This window comes from Carcharhinus amblyrhynchos, chromosome 4 (assembly GCF_965287045.1).
Source record: "Carcharhinus amblyrhynchos chromosome 4, sCarAmb.v2.hapA, whole genome shotgun sequence".
NCBI classification, from domain to species: domain Eukaryota; kingdom Metazoa; phylum Chordata; class Chondrichthyes; order Carcharhiniformes; family Carcharhinidae; genus Carcharhinus; species Carcharhinus amblyrhynchos.
This window is the reverse complement of record NC_137327.1, coordinates 45895003-45909193: the sequence shown is the minus strand read 5'-3', so window position 1 is coordinate 45909193 and position 14191 is coordinate 45895003. Positions and strand designations below refer to the sequence as shown.

General features: G+C 42.5%; 1 protein-coding gene across 2 annotated transcripts in view; it reads right to left on the bottom strand.

The window, feature by feature from the left end:
• The window catches only part of nutf2 (nuclear transport factor 2), a 52274-nt gene extending 39599 nt beyond the window's left edge, over positions 1 to 12675 (bottom strand). For both annotated transcript variants that reach the window (XM_080187076.1, XM_080187078.1), the window contains exon 1: positions 12565 to 12675. The gene's annotated coding sequence lies outside the window, so the exon portion shown is untranslated. The remainder of the gene's footprint in view (positions 1 to 12564) is intronic.
• Positions 12676 to 14191: the final 1516 nt, after the last annotated feature.

Sequence of the window (14191 nt, the reverse complement as noted above, 5' to 3'; positions counted from 1 at the left end):
CATATAACTGCTTTAACAGGCAGTTATATGATTTGATGGTGATGTCATTTGGGATGTTTGAGAGGCTCCTGCTTCTCACTTCAGTTTATACACTGTACAGGCCACAGCTCATTCAATAAACATGCTGTGTGTTACTTTGAATGTGAGTGTGCAAACCACATATTTTTATAGTTAGGTCAGTACAATAGCTGTATGTACAGTCACCAACAATGGAGTGATGGAAACAGGAATGCATAATCAGCTTGAATTGTTGGAGCACAGGGATCTAAGGGTTGTAGGCGTGGAGGAGGACATCGAGATAGGGAGGGGCCAAGCCATAAAGTCACTTTTCTGCCTTATCCCCATAATCTTTTACTTTCTTTATTAACAACTCCTTATACACCTGTGACTGTGTGGCCAAATTCCCCCCCACAATTCAATTTTTAAGTTTGCTGACAACATCACCATAGTGGGTCGGATCTTAAACAATGACGAGACAGAGTACAGGAATGAGAATCTGGTGAACTAGTGCAGCAACAATCTCTCCCTGAATGTCAACAAAATGACAGAGATTGTCATTGACTTCAGGAAGCGGAAAGGAGAACATGCCCCTGTCTACATCAATGAGGATGAAATAGAAAGGGTCGAGAGCTTCAAGTATTTAGGTGTCCAGATCATCAACAACCTATCCTGGTCCCCCCTCATGCCAACATTATAGTTAAGAAAACCTACCAATGTCTCAACTTTCTCAGAAGACTAAGGAAATTTGGCACGTCAGCTATGACTCTCACCAACTTTTACAGATGCCCCACAGAAAGCATTCTTTCTGGTTGTATCACAGCTTGGTGTGGCTCCTGCTCTGCCCAAGACCACAAAGAACTACGAAAGATTGTGAATGTAGCCCAATCCATCACGCAAACCAGTATGCCATCTACTGACTCTATCTACACTTCCCACAGCCTTGGCAAAGCAGCCAGCATAAGGATTCCACGCACCCAGTCGTTCTCTCTTCCACTTTCTTCTGTCAGGAAAAAGATACAAAAGTCTGATATCACATACCAACCGACTCGAGGACAGCTTCTTCCCTGCTGCTGTCAGACTTTTGAATGGACTAACTTGCATTAAGTTGATCTTTCTCTACACCCTTTCACTGTGGCACTACATTCTGCACTCACTCATTTCCTTCTCTATGAACAGTATGCTTTGTCTGTATAACACGCAATGAACAATACATGTGACAATAAGGAATAAATCAAATCTTTATCAGTTAATTTGGCTGAACGCTCCACTCAGTTTAGCAATAATCTGTTCTTGTAGAGAGTTCCAAATTCTGATACTGCATCAAAATCTTCTAATCTCATGAGCTCCTAGAACAATCCAATGGCCTTTGTGTTCTCCAATCACTATTCAATGATTTCTACAGGGAAAACATTCATGTTGGTGACAGATAATGACATGACCATGGTTGGATGCACTGTCTCATTGTAAAGTAGCCTGTACGACATACACCATTGGATTCATAAGACAGTAAGAAGTCTTACAACACCAAGTTAAAGTCCAACAGGTTTATTTGGTAGTAAACACCAAAGGCTTTTGGAACACTGTTCATTCATCAGGTGAGTGGAGAGATCTGCTCACAAACAGGGCATATAAAGGCACACAGTTTACAGAATACTGATTAGAATGCAACAGCTGATCTGCTATTCAAGTCTTAAAAGGTGCAGACAACATGAGTGGAAATCGCATTAAGCATAGGTTAAAGAGATGTGTATTGTCTCCAGACAGGACAATAAGTGAGATGTTGCAAGTTCAGACAAGTCATGGGAGTTACCGATAGTGTGACATGAACCCAAGTTCCCAATTGAGGCCGTCCTCATGTGTGTGGAACTTGGCTATCAGTTTCTGCTCAGCGACTCTGCACTATCGTGTCGTGAAGACCGCCTTGGAGAACATTTACCTGAAGATCAGAAGTCAAATGCCCATGACCGCTGAAGTGTTCGCCAATAGGAAGGGAAGTCTTGCCTGGTGATTGTCGAGCAATGTTCATTCATCCGTTGTCATAGCGTCTGCATGGTCTCCCCAATGTACCATGCCTCGGGACATCCTTTCCTGCAGCGTATCAGGTAGACAACGTTGGCCAAGTTGCAAGAGTACGTGCTGTGTACGTGGTGGATGGTGTTCTCACGTGAGATGATGGCATCCATGTCAATGATCCACCATGTCTGGCAAAGGTTGCTGTGGCAGGGTTGTGGACAGAGTACTGTTCGTCGTCCAGTACTTCCCTGGAGCAGAGAAGCTACAGCATCTTCTTCGGATTCTTCAACATGTTCATCTTCATCAATGACATCTCACCAGAGCCATCCCCGCACCCCCAATTCTTGCCTTCAAACAACCACACAACCTCAAACAGACCACTGTCTGCAGCAAACTACCCAGCCTTCAGGAGAACAGTGACCACAACACCACACAACCCAGTAACAGCAACCTCTGCAAGACATGCCGGATCATTGACATGGATGCCATCATCTCACGTGAGAACGCCATCTACCAGGTACACAGCACGTACTCTTGCAACTCGGCTAACATTGTCTATCTGATATGCTGCAGGACAGGATGTCCCGAGGCTTGGTTTATTGGGGAGACCATGCAGACGTTACAACGGATGAATGAACATCACTCAACAATCACCAGGCAAGACTGTTACCTTCCTGTTGGCGAACACTTCAGTAGTCACGGGCATTCGGCCTCTGATCTTCGGATAAACGTTCTCCAAGACGGCCTTCACGACATACGACAGCGCAGAGTCGCTGAGCAAAAACTGATAGCCAAGTTCCGCACATGAGGATGACCTCAACCGGGATCTTGGGTTCATGTCACACTATCTGTAACCCCCATGATTTGCCTGAACTTGCAACATCTCACTTACTGTCCTGTCTGGAGACAATACACATCTCTTTAACCTATGCTTAACGCTATCTCCACTCACATTGTCTGCATCTTTAAGACTTGAATAGCAGATTAGTTGTAAAGACTCACAGTCTAATCAGTATTCTGTAAACTGTGTGCGCCTTTATATGCCCTGTTTGTGAGCAGAACTTTCCACTTGCCTGACGAAGGAACAGCGTTCTGAAAGCTGGTGGCATTTACCACCAAATGAACTGTTGGACTTTAACCTGGTATTGAGAGACTTCTTACTCCAGTTTACCCCAGTCCAACGCCAGCATCTCCACATCTTCACAAGATAGGGCAAACCATTACCAGTCTGCATTGCTGCTGTATTCCTTCAGATGATATTGGAAAAGGGAGGATATTTAAGGAGTGTTTAGGCCCTCCTCCTCTTCCCTCCCATACCAATTATTACCACTTTCCTCCCCAATACAATCAGAGGCCCTGCATTTTCAACAATGGTCTTTATCTCACTTAAAAGCAGAGAGAATATATGCACCTTCATTTTTTGGAAAGTAATTAATTAAGGAGACAAGAATAGTGAACAAGAAAAGGCTGAAGAATGTAAGAAGTGTTATATTGTCAGGGGGAAATGTACATAATTTAATTATTTTCTTTAAAAACACCTTCAATACCAATGACTTTAAGGAGATACAACCACCAGCTCAGAAACAAGCTAATTCTATAGTCATACTCAGGGCATGGACAAAACCTAATCCAAACACTTCCAAATCCATCAATTTAAATCAATATCTGAGAATAACTGCTCATTAGGCGCAAACCTGATCAGCATCTATGAAAATAATGTAATAATGGTCAATGTTTTGAGGAGACAATATCAACCTCACAAACTTCCTAGACTTTAAGAAAGTGAAACTCCAAACAATGGAAATCATATAATGTGGTGCAAGTCAGATTATCCATTGTCTGATTTCAAGAAGAAATTAGATATACTCTTGGGGCTAAAAGGATCAAGGGATGTGGGGAGGGAGGGGATCAGGATGCTGAATTTGATGATCAGCCATGATCAAAATGAATGGTGGAGCAGGCTCAAAGGGCCAAACGGCCTACTCCTGCTTCTAGTTTCTATGTTTCTACCATAAAGCTTTTAAATATAAGGCTTGCTACAGAAACCAGTGGAAAAATCATCATAAAACCTGCTATTAAGAAACTTAGTGAAAGGAAGATAGCTGCAAGAAACTGTCAACAATGTTGGGGAAGTGGAGAGTTACCCCAAAACATCATGCTGAGGCCACTATTCTAACCTACAAATATAACTTCTGAAGAAAGATTTTATTCGATGACCTTTGGATATCCAAAGCACTTCCTACAGTGGTGCACTGTTGCAATGCAGGAAGGAAATCACAGTGCCAACTTAAACACAATATGGTCCGACACACAATAACCCAGATAATCTTTTCAAAAAAGTGTCATTGGATCTTTTATTATGACAGACAGAAGCCTGATTTAATGTCTCATCTGAAAATCAGCAACTTGAGCTCCCTTTATACTGCAGCATGTCAGCCTAGATTGTGTTGAACTTGAACCCCCAACCTTCTGACTGACTGATAAAATCTTCAACAGGCTAAATCAGTGATAGATTCAAGAAGAAAATGCAAGATATTGCACACTAGTAGGAAAACTGCATGTCATTGGAAATAGTAATAGAACAGAAAAGGAATCTGGTTGCAATCGCAAACTTGGCATTTAACATCTCAAATGATTGTGAAATAGCAAAATAAGTGAATAGAATAATTGCAGGAGTGGTTTGGTACAAAATGAAAGACATCATGCAATAATGTTACAATGCTTTGGATAGAATGCACTGACTTATGGTCAGATTTGGTCACCAAAATAGAAGGAAAACTTTCAAACAATGGAAGGAGTGCAGACAAGAGTCGCACCTCTGATGACGTGTGAAAGGATTCAATTACAAAAAACAGACTTAAGGAATTGAGGCTCTTTAGTCTTGAAAGGAGCAGAGTAAATATGATCCTAAAAATAAACACAATGTTAGAAGTTTGGCCAGGGCATCAATAATGCGGAACATTTTTTTTCTCTTACTCAGCAGACTCATGTTGAAATTTTATTAAAATGTTATCCAATTCCTGTTATGGGTGCTTTACCTGCCTTAAAAATATCCCTGCCCTGCCCAACCAACCAAATCCCAAAAGTGCCATTTGTATTAAACTTTTGTAGCATCATTAATATTAGCATAGCAATGACACCAACATCAAATCCTAGAGTAATACTTCAAGATTATCTCATGATCATAAAATCATTCCAGCACAGGAGGAGGCAGTTCAATCCACTGTGTTTGTGCTGGTTCTTTGGTGAAACTATCCAATCAATCTCATTCATTATTTGTTCACCCTGTAGTCCTGTAAAATTGGTTCCTTCACATATTTATCCAGTTCTCTTTCGAATGTTACAACTGAATATGCTTCCACCATTGTTTTAGGTAGATTATACCAGACAGATTTCAATTCACAACCCACTGAATTAAGAAAATGGCTCATGTTGCCTCTGGCCCTTTGGTCACTGGAAACAGTTAAACTTCATTTATTCAATCAAAACCATTCATGATTTTGATTAAGTCTATAAAACCGCCTCTTAACCTTAACACAAAAGGAAAATATTGTGGATGCTAGAACTGTAAAATAAAAACAAAATATTGGAAATCCTCAGCAAATCAGGCAGCATTGTGGAAATAAGGTCAAGAAATTACAAAAGGTTGTGAATGTAGCCCAGTCCATCACGCAAACCAGTCACACATCCATTGATTCTGTCTACACTTCCCGCTGCCATGGAAAAGCAACTAGCAAATTAAGGACCCCAGGCATACTCTCCTCCACCTTCTTCCATTGGGAAAGAGAAACAAAAGTCTGAGGTCACATAGTAACCAACTCAAGAACAGTTTCTTCCATGCTGCCATCAAACTTTTGAACGGACCTACCTCACAACTAAGCTGATGTTTCTCTATGACTGTAACACTACATTCTGCACTCTCTCCTTTCCTTCTCTATGCTTTGTCTGTATAGCAAGTAAGAAACAATACTTTTCACTGTATACTAATACATGTGACAATAATAAATCAAATCAGTTAATGTTTCAGGCCTGTGGAAGTCTGATCTTTCCTCTTAATGTTCACTGCTTTAAGCAGAATACTCCCAGCTTCTGAAGTCTCCTCATTCAACTGAAATCCCTCAATGACTAAAATGATACCAGCATTCTCTTTTACACCTTGGATCTTGTCATCATTCCAAAAGGTGGTGCTCAGAATTTAACACAACATTCCAGCTGATACCCAACCAATGTTTTAGAAAGGTTTAGGATATCATTCCTTTTGCATTCCTCTATTAATAATTCCAACAATGTTTTGAAAAAAAACTTAACCTTTGCAACTTATCCTTGTATTCACATACCCCAGGTGGCTCTATCCCTGCAACCTCTTTAAAATTGTACCATTTAGTCATATTGTTTCTCCTCAATGTTCCTACCAAACTGTATCATTTCACATTTCCCTGCATTAAATTTGATCTAAAATGTGTCTTCCCCATCTCACTGATCTATGTCCTCCTCGCTGTTTGCTACATTACTGAATTTCATACATTGTTGGTAAACTTCATTATGTTCTGCCTGCTCATGTGCAAGTCATTACTGTATCTCAAAGACAGCAAGAGGTCCTCATACCAACTCCTGGAGAACACTAATGTTAAATCTCCCTCCAGTCTGAACTAGGTCCAGCACTGTTTCCTTCCTCATTGGCTGGAGACATATTGATCAAGAAAAGTTATTTTGCAGACATTTCTGGAGTTCCCCCTTCTCTTTGCTCTTCACACGATTACTATCCTAGTCTATAAGATAAATCAAGCCCCTTATTATCACCACTGTGTTGTTCATTTTGCAAATTTTCCCCATTATTTCCTTTGCACTATTCAGTGCCTGTAATATATTCCCAGATCAATTCTAAGTAACTAAATTGTGACCATGTCCCCTCCCCTTTAACTACACCATCCTTCTCCTATTCTATAACAATTTATTGGATTAATTCTGCCATCACCCAAACCACCTTTTATTCCTTCCTTGCTTTCTTGAAGGCCTCCCTTTAAGACACTACTACTTTATTACCTATTTACCATCAGATCATGTGCTCATATGCACTTGTGATTCTTCACTCATATTTTTCCTGCGTTTGCGCACATACACTCCAAACTCATCTTAGACTAGACTGCTGCGAATTTGCCCATCTGATTCTTCCTGTTTTTAATTATTCGTTGGCCACATTATTTATTTGCCTCTCCTTATCCTGTGTGTGTACTTTATTTCCCTCTCTAATATCTCATCCTTGTACATGCAAAATTAAACCTTCTTCCATGATATTGATTAACTTAGTTCTAGCTAGATACTGGATCAGGATGGGAGCAAAGGTTAAAACTGTTGAAAGAAAAATGTTCAGCAGCTATCAGGAAAAAAACTTCACTTGGAGTAATTAACATGTCCAATGGTCTTCCAAAAACTGGAATCTTTTCTGATCCCTTTCTATTTCAGTTCTTTCTACATAAAGCGCATTCATAACATCAATTTTCCTCCATGCATACAATATTATTATTGAGGAAATAGGTGGCATGGGCAGGGAATAATTTAACTTTAATTTCAAATGACTGAACAAAAACAAAAGCCTAACGTTAAAATAAAATCAAAAGACTGTAATATTAAATATCTGACATAAAAACAGCGATAGAAAAAGTCAACCAGTCTGGCAGCATCTGAGGAGAGGAAAACAGAATTAACGTTAAGTCCAATATGACTCTTCTTCACAACTGAGAGGCAAGGATGTGATGGGTTTATGCTGTTGGATAAAGAAGTAGTGCAAGCGAGATCAGGGATGGGAGACGTCAGGGAAGATTGAGTGACAAAGATGCCATGGAACACAAGGCAAAGGAGTAGTAATGATAGTATTAGAGAAACAAAACATTAGGTCCAAACTAGGTGTTAAAAACAGAATAAAGGTCAGCACTTGTCTGAAAGCAAAAACATGAGAAAAATACAGAATGGGACTTGCCGGGGGGGGGTGGTGGTGGTGGTGGTGTGTGGGGGTGTGTGTGGGTGAGAGAAAAAATTAACATGGGAGGCATAGTTCATAGAACACAAAACCAAAAAAGAGAAAATGCTGGAAAATCTCAGCAGGTCTGGTAGCAGCTGTAAGGAGAGAAAAGACCTGACGTTGCATCCAGATGACCCTTTGTCAAAGCTGAAATGCACAGAAGATAAGAAATATTTATACTGTAGAGTGAGGGAATGAAAGAAGAATCATAGCCACAAAAGAGGAAAGCTGATGACAGTCCATACAGGGAATAGATGATGTGAATGGCCAAATGGCAGAGAAACTCAAATCAGAGGGTAAGCTGAGACAGGTGAAAATGTGGGGAAGGGGAGAGGTAAAATTGAGAATAAGAGGAAAAGGAAGCAAAGAGCGAGAAAAGTATTGTTTCATGTGTGCTATACTGACAAAGCATACTATTCATAGAAAAGAAAACAACAGTGCAGAGTGTAGTGTTACAGTCATAGCTAGGATCAACTTAATGCGAGATAAGTCCATTCAAAAGTCTGATAGCAGCAGGGAAGAAGATATTCTTGAGACGGCTGGTACATGACCTCAGACTGCTGCATCTTTTTCCCAATGGAAGAAGGTGGAAGAGAATATACCTGGGGCGCATGGGGTCCTTGATTATGCTGGCTGCTTTTCCAAGGCAGTGAGAAGTGTAGACAGAGTCAATGGATGGAAGGCTGATTGGCATGATGGATTGGGTTACATTCACGACCTTTTGTAGCTTCTTGCAGCCTTGAGCAGAGCAGGAACCATACCAAGCTGGGATATAACCAAAAAGAATGCTTTCTATGGTGCATCTGTAAAAGTTGGTGAGAGGCGTAGCTGACATGCCAAATTTCCTTAGTCTTGACAAAGTAGAGGCATTGGTGGGCTTTCTTAAATCTAAACTAAGGATAATAAAGAAATAAAAGGTAGAGATAGTTAAAAATTGAATAAAATGAAAACAAAGGGGTTGAGGTGGGCTAGAGCTAATCATCTAAAGTTGTTGAATTCGATGCCGAGACCAGAAGGCTGTAACATGCCTAGCTGGAAGATGAGATGCCATTCCTCCAGTTTGCACTGAGCTTCACTGGAACATTGCAGCAGGTGCCACAGGTGGGAAGGTGCCACAGGTGATGGAAGGACTAGATTATGCTGCTGATGGTAGAAATCGGAAAATTTCATAGAATCATTGAATGCCAATGGCACAGAAAGAGGCCACTTGGCCGATCGTGTCAGCACTGCCAGAAAAACAAGTCTCCCACCGAGTCCCACTTTTCAGCATTTGGTCCATGGCCACTTGAGGTGCATATCCAGAGAACTTTTAAATGAGTTGAGGGTTTCTGCCTCTACTACCTCTTCAGACAGAGAGCTCCAGATCCCCACAACTCTCAGGGTGAAAATGCTTATCCTAATTTTCCATCTAATCGCCTCGTCACTTGCATCCTGCTAAATAGGCCTTTCCCATCAACTCTATCCAGGACTTTCACAATTTTGCACATCTGAACCCTACTGTCAGGGGGATTAGCAGGGTAAACATGAAGTCTTAAAGGAATAGGGCCTGAGTAGGACTGTGGTCGGCGCAGGCTTAATGGGCCAAATGGCCTCCTTTGCACTGTAGGAATTCGATGATTCTATGATCAGATCTCTCCTCCAGCCTCCTCTGATCCAATGAGACCAACCCCACCCTACTATCAGTGGCACAGTGGCTAGCACTGCTGCCTCTCAGTGTCAGAGACCCAGGGTCAAGTCGCCTTGGGCAACTGTCTACTGGAGTTTGCACATTCGCCCCGTGTCTGTGTGTGTTTGCTCCAGGTGCTCTGGTTTTCCTCCCACAGTCCAAAGATGTGCAGGTTAGGTAGATTTGCATGGTAAATTGCCCCCAAGTGCCCCAAGATATGTAGGTTACAGGGATTAGCAGGGTAAATGCATGGGGTTACAGAGATAGGGTGGGGGTTGGGTATGGGGAAGATGCTCTGTCAGAGTCAGTGCAGACTCGATGGGCCAAATTGCCTCCTTCTGCACTGCAGGGATTCTATCCAATCTTTCCTCAATTTTCCAATTTTATCAACATCCTCATAAATCACCTCTTCACCCTCTCTAATGCAATTACATTCTTTCTGTAATGAGATGGCCACAACCACAGTACTCAAATTGTGGCCTCATTTTCTTAATACAGTTCTAGTATAACCTCCCTGATCTAATGTTCCACGTCTCAGCTATTATATGAATGGATTCCATTTGCCTTCTTAACCATCTCAATCTATCCTGCCAGCTTCAGAGATCTGTGGACGTTCACTCCCAGGTCTGCTTCCTCTAAACCTCACAGTATCCTCCTACTTATTGCATAATCTTTCACATTGTGTGCATCACAATGCATCACCCCAATTTCACCCCGAAATGCATCACCCCAATTTCTCTGGGTTGAATTCCAATTGCTTTTCAAAACTGTTGAACTTAATGTCAAGCAAATTCTAAACCACATGACATGCTGTTCCTCCAGCTTGGATTGAGCTTCATTGGAACATTTCTGCCATCAGGCTGCTGCAACATGAGCAAACACAAGATGGTGAATTGAAATGGCAAGTCACCAGAAGATCAGGGTCATGCAAAAAAATGTTCTGCAAAACAGACACCTAGGCTGGAATTTTTCCCATTGAACCAAAATCTGTGACGGCCTCAGGCAGGATTTTACAATTTCACCCAAGCAGGATCATAATATCCCACCCCTCGTCTGCACTCAGTCTCATCGTAGAGACCATATTGTGAGCAGCAAATACACGCGACTAAACTGAAAGTGCAAGAAAATGATTGCTTCACCTGTAAGGTGTTTGAGGCCTTGGACAGTGAAGATGGAGAAGGTAAAGGAGATGAAGCGTTAGAGGTAATAGAGAGGAAAGGACCAGGGTGTCACATAGGGAATGGTCCCTTCTGAATGAGAATAGGGGTGTGTGTTTGATGGTGGCATCATGTTGCAGTTGGCACAGAATAATCCTTTTAATACAGAAGATGGCAGAGAAAGAAAGTGGGGACAAGGGGAACCCTCTCAGTGACTCTCTCTCCACAGATGCTACTCAGCCAGCTGTTTTTCCAGCACATTTAAAAAATTACAACCACACGCTAACTGCTTAAGTTCACTGGTAGTACAAATTAAGTTGTGGTGTTAAGACAAAACAGTTGAGGACCAACAAAAAAAAAACCGATTAGCTTAATACAACCAGATTTTGATACTGGGGGAAAGTTTGGGGAACAAACACAACCGTTCCATTTATCAAAAAAAACTTGTACAAAGGAGTGAACAATTTTTCAATTTGTTATATTAAAAACCGTTCAGCTCAAAATAAAGAAATTAAAATAAGTAGAATGCCGTTCTTCAGAAAGATTCATTTTTATTGGCTGGAGGGATCCTTTCTAATAAGGGCAGACATCAAACCCAACCCTCAAGTCATCAATTTGTTGAGTGGCATACAACTCCCGAATAAGATCAAGGGGGAGGTGCAGCTACAGACATTCAAATATGTATCGTTTATTCTGAGTCAACTACAAACCCCCATGAAGTGCCAAGAACTGGAAAAATACAAAAACGTGCAAAACAAAATCTTAGCGCATGCAATGAACGCACTTTAACACATTAAAAGTACAGAAGGGTTATGGTTGAACCGACACAAAGCGAAAATCCATCGGCGGCCCACTAGTGAATGAATGACTACTGCTTGTTGCGAAGCAATCACAATAACACGAGGGAAACAAAAATCCTCTCTTACATTTAAAAAAATCCAGCAGGTTTTTGGTGTGTTTAAAAGTGTAAATTGTAATTTTTTTAAAAAAAAACCGCGGCCTCTGAACAAAAACCTGGAGTTAAATAGATGGGTGAGAAGGTTCACTGATATCTTTGGTGGAGGGGGGAAAGACACACATCAGACTCGGCAAATACGTAGGAAAACAAAATAAATCAGTTCCTTTTGGAGAGAAAGATAGTATTGTAGTGAGCGGAGGAGTGGATTCGGTTTGAAGTGACCCGAGCTTGGCGGCGGCGTGGGTCTCACATCTAGTCCTGAGAGGGGAGGCGACAGGCCGCTCGCTCACCTCCGGCCGTTTAAAAAACGATTCAAACTTAACGACGAGGTGCCTTGCTGCTGGCTGCTTCAACTCGCTCTCCCGCCCAACCCAGGCCAGGCCGAGTGCCCGCCTGTCCTTCTCGCAGCCCACCCTGAAGCTAGATTACTACAAATGTAGACTGGGAACAGGCCACCATCATTCAGCCTAAAAATACCTCTATCTCACTCTGTGCACCACCCGCCCCTTGACCAAGCCCAGCCCGACCCCCCCACACCACCACCTCCTCCTCCTCCCCTCAGTGTCGGCACGTCGGCCGCCTCACACCGCATTGTCATGTGCGCAGCGCGCCCAATAAAGCCGCCCGCCCGCCTCTCCCTTACGGAGCACCCCCTCCTCCCCACATCGCGGCCATTTCAGACCCTGACCATCACAATGCCTCAGTGGCGGACGACTGAGAAAAAGGGGAAAAAAAACAGACAAGCGCTTACCCCAGCGCCCCAAACTCCAGCCGCTCGCAGTATGGCGACCAACGGCACCAGGCCCCTCCCAGCCCCTGCGTGGGGGGAGGGGGAGAAGGGCAGGAGGTGGGGGCACCCCCTCCGCCCGGCCGCGGAGAGAAACAGCGCATGCTCGCGGCGCAGTGCACCGCGGGACTTGTAGTTCAGTCAGCCAGTCTGGAGCTGGGAGCGGGCGGGTCAGGGGACTACAATACCCACACTGCAGTGCAAGCTCACCGACGTGGGAGCGTCTCTGGAAAGTGTGGACAAATTTGGGTGGTGGAAATGTTAAATTGGAAATAGACACGATTTTTTTTAGCTTTTTGCCTTGGAAGATCGGTATTTGCAGTAATGTAAATGTTTTTAACCTTTACTCCTGTTTTCCCCCCTCGCACACCAAATCCTAATCCAGCAATTCAAACTGGTTTCAGAGTTAATAACGGGCCTCTCGTATAACACCTAAATATCCACTCTTGATGTCTGATTGTGCGTAAGGACATTTTTGATTGTGTATAAGGCCATGTCAACCTTAAACGACAGTTGTTTTTTCCTATTTTCCCATTGATTTATTAATTAGCCCTAAAATTCCAAATGTGTAGTTACAAATGACAGTTGTGAGCAGTTCGGGATAGAACAGAGGGGGTGGGACTGGGTAAGATGCTCCTTCACAGAGTCAGTGCAGACTCAATGGACCGAATGGCCTCCTGCACTGTAGAAATTCTCTGTTCAATTATCCTCATTTTAACTCAGAGCTGCTCATCCTGATATCCCAGTGAGTGTTCAGCTGCAATATCTAAAATTTGAGGACCCTTAAGTGCTTGGTTCAGGTTTCATAGAATACTGTCACAGAATTTCTACAGTGCAGAAGGGGGCCATTCTGCCCGTTGAGTCTGCACCAACTCTCTGACCAAGATTCTTCCCCAGGGTCTATCTTCGTAATCCCACACATTTATCCCTGCTAATCCTCTTAACTACACATTTTGGGATGCTAAGGAGCAATTTAGCATGGCCAATCCACTTAACGTGCACATCTTTGGACTATGGGAGGAAACTGATGGCATGGGAGGCATCCCGATGAAACCTATGAAGGAGAATGTGAAAGCTCCACATGATCACTTAAAGCTCAAACTAAACCTGGGCCCCTGTTGCTGTGAGGCAGCAGTGCTAACCGCTGTGCCACCATGCTGCTCACATGTCTATGCACATAGCGGTAAAGTGAAAGAATTATGCCACAAGGTTTCACACAAAAAAACTATTCCTTTGTCAGTGTTGAAGCAGGTTCTCCAACATAACAGTAATTTTCATAAATAAAGGCCAAAAATGTCAATAGGAAATTGTTAGAGCAATAGAAAACAGAGTCACCTGATGAAGAAGCAGCAGTCCGAAAGCTCGTGGTACCATACAAACCTGTTGGGCTTTAACCTAGTGTTGTGAGACTTCTTACAGTTAGAGGACTTAATGATGCATTTTTGAACGTATTATTGAACAGGCATACATCATGTCTAATGGCACAGGGTTCTAAGGCATCATGGGAAATAAACCAGTAAAGTGAACCACGTTCCTTATAACAATACCAACATAGAAGCATAGCTCTTATCAGCGTGGATACCAGACAGCT